Consider the following 11,056-nt stretch of genomic DNA (forward strand, 5'->3'; position numbering starts at 1 on the left):
GAATCCATAAGCCATGTCCTAAGCTGCCCCCTGCAAACATGTCTGGGTCACAGACTCTTAACTAGTTAGCAGAACTCTCATAAGGGCCTCACAAACATAGCCCTCCACCCTTGACAATGTGGGAGCAGCCCCTAGTTATTTTAGTGTCCAAAGTGCTATCAGGTATTCTGTGCAAATTCTTTCCAATCCTGTTGTCACTCAAATAGTCCAGACCCTCACCAGTAGGTGAGAACAGCTGAAGTCACATGCACAGTCACCAGAATCTTGCTGGCTCTAAGCCCTCTACCCCACATACAGATATTTTATTTCCAGCTGAGCAGTGTCTGGAAGTGGGAAGAAAAGCATTCCTTCTTTGATGGTAACCTCAGTTATGAGGCTGGTCAACATTTGGTCAGTTCCGATTTGGAGCACTGGCTACTCACTTTGAAAGTGGCCATTCTAGGGAGAGTGTGTGGTAGCCCTTATGCTGGATTCCTCTCACAGTGACCTCTGCCTGTTCATCAACAGCCATGCTTCTTTGTGGAGCATGGAGTGATGTGAGTGCTTGCCCCTTGATAGAATTACTTGGGCACCCCTAACTCAGTGAATGAAAATACATCTCCATCCACTCTGCAAATCTGCCAAATCACAGCTCTACTTCCCTGGTGCCTGGAACAAGCCACAGTGCTCAGTACTTTTATCTAGGTTTGGTCTCTTTACAGATCTGGACCCAAGGCCTAGCATGGTTAAGTAATTTGTTTGAGGTCACATGCGTAGGAAACAGAAGAATAGGAATTCACCCCAAATCTCTTGAGAGAGCTCAGAGATCTTTGTTCTTCCTTGTAATGCAGGCCATTCCCAGGTGCTTCAGGCCCTGACTAGCCCTCTCTCAGGATACTTTTGAGAGGCTTAAGCTAACAAGTCCAAAGTGTGGCCAAGAATTTCTTCTGGTCAGTGGCAAGGAAAGACCCCAAATAACAAGACTGAGATTGGAGTGCAGAGTGGATGGGAGCCACAGCCCATTGGGAGCTCCTGATGAAACCCACTACAGAGAAGGAAGGTTGGTGAGAAGGCCCACTCCCTATGCTCTGGTTCCTTCCCACCCCCAAATTATCATAATAAATGCTGCCTGATACTTCTCAGGTGCCAGTGTGTTAGCAGGGTCACCTAAGACCATCGGAAAACACAGATATTTATATTATGATTCATTAACAGTAGCAAAATTACAGTTATGAAGTAGCAACGAAAATAATTTTATGGTTGGGGGTCACCACAACATGAGGAACTGTATTAAAGGGTTCGGTATTAGAAAGATTGAGAACCACTGCTAAGGCTTTAAGGTTGAAGCCCAGACTATAGGAGTTACCTGAGGGTGGCAGCGTGGAGAAGAGATTTAGTGGCTCTTTGGTGTCTGAGGCCCTCTGCTCTCAGGTCATCATTCCTTCTCCTTGAACCCACAAGGACTTCAGCTCTTCTCCAGTGCACTTTAAGAAACAGTGACAAATTAGCTGCTAACCCATGGGGAATATGAGCACACACGCCAAAATAACTACACACCTAAGGAGTATGATCACCATATGAGAAATACAACCGATTGAACACTATATATCATTTGACATAGAGTTATTGGAAGTGACAGACCAAAAAAAATTTAGTAAGCACAATAAATATCCTTACAGATTTAGGAAAATATTGTTATCAATAAAACCTAAGGCAAAGAAATCACAGAAAAGAACCAAATCAAAATATTACATATGAAAAATACAATAGTTGCATTAAAGATCACAATAGATTGGGTTAATGGTAGGATAAACACATGAAAAAAGAATGCAATTGTTAACTCTGTATGAACATTACAAAATATGGGCTTTGGAATTGGCATAATTAGGTAAGGTAATTTATACACTGTTTATTTACAAAAGAATTAATTACCAAGGTATGGTTAGGTATAAGGAAAATAGAAGGCCCTGGCATAAGCATCAGCAACAGAGCTTTTGCTACCCCTAGATCCTAAATGATAGGGGAGGGGGCGCCACGGAGAGAAGGCTGCCTTAAAAGAAGTAGGGACCTGCAGCTGAGGTACACAGATAGCGGAGAAAAACTGACAAAAAAGATTTTCATGAAAATAAATACCCTGACCACTTTATTCCCTTCCTGACATCTTCAGTTGAGGCTCCCCATTGGCTGAACCCAACTGCAGCCAGAGGTCATAGGAGCTTATTGATGCCTTCCCACTTCCTGCTCCCATCCCACAGATGGAGTGAAAGGGTTGGAGAATGACTTGGAGGGACAGATGGGTGCTAACTGCCACAGGTGGTCTAGATTATTTGGATTAATTCTCCTACTTTAAAAAAGAATAATAAACTCATAGTTTTGATTAATTCATTTATAAAAAAAAACAACTTTTCATAAAGGTTTTGAAGAGGTAAAAAGAGGGCAGGGATCTGCCAGTCCAAATTCTAGTGGAAAGCCTGAAATCAGAGGAAAATCAGAATATTTGAGACCCAAAGTTGTTTTTGCTAAGAGGATATTCTTATAGCTAAATGACTGGGCTTCAGCAGACATCTGCAAAAGCAACAGGAAGGTCTCAGGGTTCTTTAAAGAATCAACTGTTTATCTAGATAGAAAAAAAATAGATGATGATGATGATCAAATAGATTAGATAGATATATAGATGATAGATAGATAGATATAGATAGATAGATAGATAGATAGATAGATAGATAGATAGATAGATAGATCAATTTATTTTAAGGAATTGGCTCATGTTAGGCTCATGTAGGCTAGCAATTCAAAATCGGCAGGGAGTGCCGGCAGGCTGGAGACCCAGAAAAGAGCCGATATTGCAATGCAAGTCTGTATTAATCATATATTTTATTTTCTATATGTTATGATAATTTGACATCTTGGGGGACCTTTCTGGCCAAGGAGAGACTGACTTATCCATTTCTAGAAATAATAATCAACTGTGAACCTACTTTTCATATGCAAACCCACCAATCCCGAATCCATACCCCTCAATGGCCTTCTTTACCTAACTCTCACACACCAAGACAATATTTCCCTGTCCTAAGTCACCACAGGGCTAGCTAGCAGACAATTAGAGACCACCCCTATATTCTAGAGCCTGCTAACATTATTCAAACTATCCAGTCCTAAACTGTTTCCCCAGCTCTGCCTTGTTTTTTCCATGGAAACCACAACACAGTCTCTGGACCATGCTTCCTCCTCACTCCTGCCTCTGTCTCCTCCCCCTGCTTCATCATAGGGCCATATGTGCCACAGCATGCCCCCTCCTCTTAGAAGGTTTATTTACTGAAAGAACACTGTGCTAACACAGTGTACAGGTAGCTCATAAGAAAAATTTTATTACAAGTCTTGTCAAACCCTTTACTCCATGCATTACAGAATATGTATGAGTTCCACTTACTGAAAGAACACTGTGGTGAATGCAGCTTGCAAGTAGTTTATTAGAAACATCTTTATGTGTATGAGTTCCATTCACCAAATAACATATGACCTCAAAACTACAGGCAAAGAGTGCTACTTCCAGCATGGCTCTGTGGACTGACTCCCCATTGAAACAGGTAAAGATGATTTTTTAAAAATTAAAGTCTCCAGAAATGATCCCATGGGCATATAGCAAATAAAGAAAAATTCATTAAAAAAAAACAAAACCTACAAAGTCTTAACAAGACCTGCAAGAATGTGTGACATTTAAATAACAATCTGTTTCCTCTCTCCACCTGTCCTACTTGCTGCCCATGATCACTAGGAACATGAACCATTAATTTATAGGAGACCAACATTTTTCTTGTTTTGAGCCACATAATTCTTAGGTTAGGTCTATATTTTCAAGACACTCAGTAATCAGATTCATGATATAAGGTGGCTGACATTTTTTAAGTGTACTTAAATTTTTGCAAAATAATAGTATAAAGTACAAACAGAGTTCTTTCCTTTTTGAGGTTATTTCTAAAATAATGCTTTTACATGTAGCATGGACAAGTATTTAAGACAATACTTTGTGGCCTGTGACATACACAAGGCCCCATGCCAGAGCCTGGTGTCAGTGCCTGATAATAGCAAATGCCATTTGCTGATAAAGTTGTAGGCCTCGTTAGACATAATTCTGGACCTACATGACTAGGAATAAAAAAACTAGAAATAAAAAGCAACCACTTGAAAACTAAAAATAAATTGCCATAATAAAAACAAAATCCCTCTGAAAATAGGTAAATATAAAATTGTAAGTTTCAGACTTTGCACATGCATCAAATATCCTTCCAATTCTTTTTTCTTTCTTTCTCTCTTTCTTTCTCTTTCTTCTTTCTTTCTTTCTTTCTTTCTTTCTTTCTTTCTTTCTTTCTTTCTTTTCTTTTCTTTTCTTTTCTTTCTTTTATTTTTTTTTGAGAGTCCAATGTCACCTTTTACATGAAGTCTTCATTAGCCACCCTAGGAAGAGTTAGCCTCCACAGGATGTCATTGGTTTACTTTTTAACAACACTTAGGAGAACCAAGATGGTGGTATAGATAAATGCCTGTACTCACTGCCTCCCACAACTATATCAAAATTACAACTAAAATACAGAACAATCATCATCCAGAACCACCCGAAAGCTGGATGAATAGAAGTCCTACAACTAGAGAAGTAAAGAAGAAAGCACATCAAGACTAATAGGAGGGGTGGAGGCAAGGAACAGGCTGGACTGGCACCCATGTGTGCTGCTTTTTTAATCAGAAGGGAGATCACCTCTGCAGAGGCCCCCTGGGAGGAGCAAGGAGTCCCAGCCCCAACCCAGACCCCAAGTACAGGTCCCAGAGCTGGGAAAAGAAGTTCCTGTAACTATGGACCATAAAAACCAGTGGAGATTGGGGCTGAGTGACACGAAGGCTGCTGGAGACTCAACTGTTCCTCTTAAAGGGCTGGCGCATGAAATGAACTTTCAAGGTTCTGCTTCCTTTGAGCTCCAGTGCCAGGGCAAGGCTCTGGGGAGTGGGGAGGGCACAGACACATATGAGGAGGAACTGGGTTGTCTGGTATCCAGGCAAGAATTCAGGGACAGCTTTCCCTCAGATGGAGGTACTGGCATGGGTTATTATTCCTATACTGGGAGCTCCTTAGTTGCAGGGCTGACTGGTAGCCATTTCTGTTTGCTCTACCCTGAGACCCCACCCAATCCAATTTTGCAGCCCAACCCAACCTGTGTGCCACAGCTTTTGCATATGAATGGCCTATCCTGGCTCAGGCTTCAGAATTTGCTAAAATCTCTCAAATAAGCTGCAACTGGGTCAGGGAGCCCCAAACCTATCAATAAAAGGCCCAAGAGTTGGCACTAGCACCAGTGTTCCTTGCTTCACAGCTGGGCCTCGCCTCCAGCACAACAGCTCTCCCATTGTAGGTGCAGCTGGTCCTCACAGCCAATTGGCCTGGAGGTCAACTCCTCCCAAAGATTCCAACAGCAATCAAGGCTCAACTACAAGACTGTTCACACAGCCCATACAGGGGTACACCTAGAGTGCCCAGCTCAGGTGACTGGGGAAGTTGAGCCACTGGGCTCCACCAGACATCTACTACACAAGTCCACTCTACCAATTCCAAGAGACACAGCAGCTCTACAAATACATAGAAACAAACACAGGGAAGCAGCCAAACTGTGGAGACAAAGAAACATGCCACAAATGAAGGAAATGGGAGCAAGAAAACTACTGCATACAGAGTTCAAAACCATGAGACTTTCAAGGATCTTAGTGAGAATTTCAATGACATGAAAAAGAACCGGTCAGAAATTAAGCATACACTAACTGATATAAAGAACAATTTGCAGATATTCAATAGTATAGTAGAGGATTATGAGAATTAAGTCAATAATTTGGAACACGAGGAAGCAAAAAAACACCCAATCAGAAGAGAAAAAAAAAAAAGAATCCAAAAAACATGAAGAAAGTTTAAGGAGCCTCCAGGACAACTTCAAGCTTACCAACATTTACATTATGGGGGTTCCAGAAAGAGATAAGAGAGAGGAAGAAATTGAAAACCTATTTGAAGAAATAATGACAGAAAATTTCCCCAACCTGGTGAAAGAAATAGACTTACAAGTCCAGGAAGCACAGAGAGTCCCAAACAAGTTGAACCCAAAGAGGCCCACACCAAGACACATCATAATTAAAATGCCAAGGACTAAAGACAAAGAATCTTAAAAGCAGCAAGAGAAAAGCAGTTAGTTACCTACAAGAGAATACCCATAGACTGTCAGCTGATTTCTCAACAGAAACTATGCAGGCCAGAAGGGAGTGGCAAGATATATTCAAAGTGATGAATAGCAATTACCTACAACCAAGATTACTCTATCCAACAAAGCTCTCATAAAAAGTTTCACAAACAAGAAAAAGCTAAAGAAGTTCATCACCACAAAACCAATATATGAAATGTTGAAGAGCATTATTTAAGAAGAAGAAGAAATAAAAAATGTGAACAATAAAATGGCATCAAATATATATCTATCAACAATCAAATCTAAAAATGAAAATAAGTGAACAAAAAATTTAATGAACAAAATAAACTGGTTAATAAAACAGAATTAGAGGCATGGAAGCATGAAAGAGACTACAAATCTCAGAGGGAAGAGAGGAGGTGGGGCAGGAAGAGATTAAACGAAGATCTTACCTATGGACACAGACAGTAGGCTGGTGAAAGCATGGAGTGGGGTGGGAACCAGGTAGAGGGTGGCAATGGGGGGAATAAGGAAGGACATCTGTAATACTTTCAGCAATAAATCTACACTAATAAAAGAGAAATATGCAAACTGACCATACCTCCGTGACGCCCACCAGCCAATCAAGTGTGAGTATGCAAATTAACCCAATAAATATGCTGGGTTAATTTGCATATGCAGGTGGGGAGTGAAGACTAAAGGCTCCAGCCCGAGCAAAGACTGAAGACTGAAGACGACTGAAGACGACTGAAGACTGAAGAGGCTTGGCTTCTCCCCTGCAGCCAGAGCGGAGAAGCCGAGCCTCGCTGCAGCCGGAGCGGTGAAGCCTAGCCTCGAGGATTGGCTCCGCTGTGGCCAGAGCGAAGGCCTGGTCCCGAGTGCCAAAGGAAAACCGGTACTGGCAACCAGGGGAAGAAAGGCCTATTGAACGAGTCTTCGTGCAACGGGCCTCTAGTATTTTATAATGTATTTTTATTGATTTCAGAGAGGAAAGGAGAGGAAGAGAGAGATGGAAACATCAATGAGGAGAGAGAATCATTGATTGGCTGCCTCCTGCATACCCCACACTGGTATCGAGCTCACAACCTGGGCATGTGCCCTGACTGGAAATCAAACTGTGACCTCCTGGCTCATAGGTTGCTGCTCAACCTGGGCTCAGCAATAAAGATTTTTTAAAAATAACGTTAAGAAGTTATTCAGAAATGAAATTATTTTAAAATATGGACATAATTGAACATAAGAGCACCAAAATATATAAAGCAAATCTGATGGATATAAAGAGAAAGATCAATAGTAGCAGAGTCTGCACTCTAAGGAAGTACCATCTGCTTGCTTTCAATAATGAACCAGACTTGTGGCTATTCAACTTGAAAAAACAGCTGAAAAAAGTTGATCAGAAATAAAGGAGCGAGGCGCATGGAGAGAGGACAGAAGACACTGAGTGGGTGAGTCAAATCTCACAGCTGCTCAGCATGTGTGAGAAGCTGGAGGGAAGGCACCACAGTGCAGTTCCTGTCCCCTGGGAGCATGGGGTCTCAGCTACATGCAGATAGTCCCAAACCAGAGCAACAAGAAGCTAAGGGGAGCCCACATAGCATTGAACAGTGGAAATCAATGGTAATTCAACCCACAGGGGATTGTGTGGGGATGCTCAGACCACCTTATCCCAGGCAAAAAGTTAGTGCTTGGTTATGAAGTATGGTAGCAATCATCTCAGGTGGAAGCTGCAGTTTTAACTTTAACTTTAACCCTGCTGTTTTGGGTTCTGTACTTACTTGCTTGCTAAAACAAGAGAAAAGTTATTTTGATTTTCTGAACTTACGTATGCTATCCCAAATCGATTGAATACTCCATGGATAGTGGTTTGAATATCCCATTGATTGTGATCTTACTGGTGATAGAGCTAAACTAAATTGATTCCATGAAGTCCTTTTTTGTTACCTTTGTTCTGTACCCGCCATGCTGCCCCTCCCTGTAAGCCGCGAGAATGTAACAGTTGCACATACCTGCCAATAGGAATGTAGAGAAGTGGACACAGTCCACTTTAGGCAAACTGCCCAGTGCCCCTGTGTAACTTGACCCCTCATCCTGCCCCCTGACCAATCGACGGGGGCCACAAACGCTCCCCCTGCCCACTGCTGTGGACCCCCTTTAAAGCCTTTGTTCTCCCAAGAAAAGCTCTCTCTCCGTGATTGCTGGGGACGAGGGCTCGTGCTAGCACGAATAAAGGTTCTCTTGCATTTACAGCGGGCCTGGGCTCCTTCCTGGTGGGTTTTTGGGGATTCTGAACACTGGGCATAACATTTGGGGGCTCATCCGGGATCCATAAGCCCCCCGAGGGACCCCAAACCCGGAGAACCTGACTGGCCACGGTAGGTGTCTGTTTGTCTTTTGTCTCTTGTGTGAGCTCGAATCTGAATTTCTGGCAGTGCCCCAAGTGGTCTAGGCGGATGCGCTGGAGGACCACGGGCGGGAGGAATCGGGAGACGTTTCAATCCTCCTTCAGGAGGGACATGTATTCCCCTTGCAAGGGACGTGTATTCCCCTCAAGCCTCTGGGACGAGGTGGGTCGCTCCCGCTGGTCGGCGTAAGGCCGTCGTCCGCACTTTCGGTTTTGTTCCAACGGACTCGCGTTGGAAGGCTTGTCTTAAGGATCCTCTGTTTGTGTTTATTTGTTTCTGTTTTGTTTTGTGGACTCTCTTGACGGACGCTATGGGACAGACTCAAACCACTCCTTTAAGCATTATGATTGATCATTTCAAAGAGGTTAAGGGAAGAGCTAGCAACCTCAGTGTGGAGGTCCGGAAGGGCCGGTGGCAAACTTTTTGTTCTAGGGAGTGGCCGACTTTTAGTGTTGGGTGGCCACCGGAGGGGACCTTCGACCTCCCCACCATCCACCGGGTAAGGGACATCGTCTCTCAGCCCAAGAAGGGACATCCTAATCAACTTCCTTACATTATTACTTGGCAGGACCTCGTGGAAGATCCGCCCTCCTGGCTTAAGCCCTTTCTGTCCCCACGCCCCCCAGAGCCGAAACCCATACTAGCCTTACAGGAAACGGAGAAGGTAAAGGAGAAGAAGGACCTCACCCCACCTTCAGCACCCCTCTACCCCATCTTGCAGGGGGGAACTGAAGAGGAATTAATCTTTCCTCCACCATACCAGCCCCCTAGGAGCTCACAAGGGGGCGTTCCTCCACCGCCGGGAGAGGCAGAAGGAGTTCCTGCGGCAGAGAGGGGAGGGGTTCCGGCAGCAGAGAGGGGAGGAGTTCCAGTGGCAGAGAGGGGAGGAGTTCCAGCAGCAGAGAGGGGAGGAGTTCCGGTTCCTGCGGGGAGCCCGCCCCTCACCAGACAGAGGGCTCAGAGGGAATTGTTCATTCCGGCCACCGACTCCACGGGTAAAGGCTCTGCCTTTACAAGCGGCAGGGCCCCCAGATGCGGAGGGAAATCAGCCCTTTCACTATTGGCCCTTCGCCTCTAGTGACCTGTACAACTGGAAGGCTCAGAACCCTAAGTTCTCCGAGAAGCCGGCAGGGCTTATTGACTTGTTAGACTCTGTCCTTTTCACCCATCATCGGCTTAGGACTGCAAGGAGGGTTTGGGATGATTGTCAGCAGCTTTTGCAGGTTCTATTCACCACCGAGGAGAGGGAGAGGATCCTCAATGAAGCCCGGAAATTAGTTCCGGGCATGGATGGAAATCCCACCACCAACACAGCCCTAATAGATGCTTCCTTTCCCCTGACTAGGCCTGAATGGGATTTCAACATGGCAGAAGGTAAGGAGAGGCTCCGGGTCTACTGCCAGACTCTAATGGGGGGTCTCCGCATGGCTGCTAGGAAGCCGACTCATCTGGCCAAGGTAGGGAATGTTCAACAGGAAAGGGATGAGTCCCCGGCTGCCTTTCTGGAGCGTATCATGGAGGCATTCCGTACCTATACCCCCATGGACCCAGAGGCTCCCAATAACAGGGCGGCTGTGGTCATGTCTTTTGTAAACCAATCGGCCACAGACATTAGAAGGAAACTGCAGAAGGTAGATAGGCTAGGGGAGAAGAGTTTAAAGGACCTGCTGGAAGTAGCCGAGAAGGTGTACAAAAACAGAGAGCCCCCGGAAGAAAGGCAGGCTCGTGTTGCGGCGGCTGCTAGCAGCAAACAAACCTGAGACCTAGCTAAGATCCTGCTCGCCACCACCGCGGACTCTCCCGAGGAATGGAATCGCCGTCTCCGCGGAACTGCCGTCTCCGCGGACTCGCTGGCAGCCAGGAAGACGGTAAGGGGACCGCCCGGGGCGGGAGGCAGAAGCTGCAGAAAGATCAGTGTGCTTACTGTAGGGAGATGGGGCACGGGAAACAAGAGTGTCCGAAGAGGGCCAGCAAAAAGGGTGGTGGAGCAGATTGAGTGAAGGTTCTGGAGCTGGATGAACTGAGTGATTAGGGGAGTTGGGGTTCGGACCCCCTCCCCGAGCCCAGGGTAACTATTAGAGTGGAGGGGACCCCCATTGACTTCCTTGTCGACACCGGAGCGCAACACTCGGTCCTCCTCAAGGAAAATTAGCAAATAAGAAGTCTTGGGTGCAAGGGGCAACTGGTATGAGCCAGTATTCATGGACTACCCGAAGAACGGTGGATTTAGGGATGGGACGGGTATCCCACTCTTTTATGGTAATTCTGGAATGCCCCTACCCACTGTTAGGACGAGACTTGCTCACTAAGATCAGAGCTCAAATAACTTTCAGACAAGAGGGGCCTCAGGTTACTGATGGCGAGGGCCACCCCATTCAGGTCCTGACCATGAGGCTGGAGGATGAGTACCGGCTTCACCAAAAAGCCTCTCCAGAAGAGGACAGCATGGACAAATGGCTG

This window comes from Cnephaeus nilssonii, assembly GCF_951640355.1.
Source record: "Cnephaeus nilssonii genome assembly, chromosome: 8".
In the NCBI taxonomy this organism is placed as follows: Eukaryota; Metazoa; Chordata; class Mammalia; order Chiroptera; family Vespertilionidae; genus Cnephaeus; species Cnephaeus nilssonii.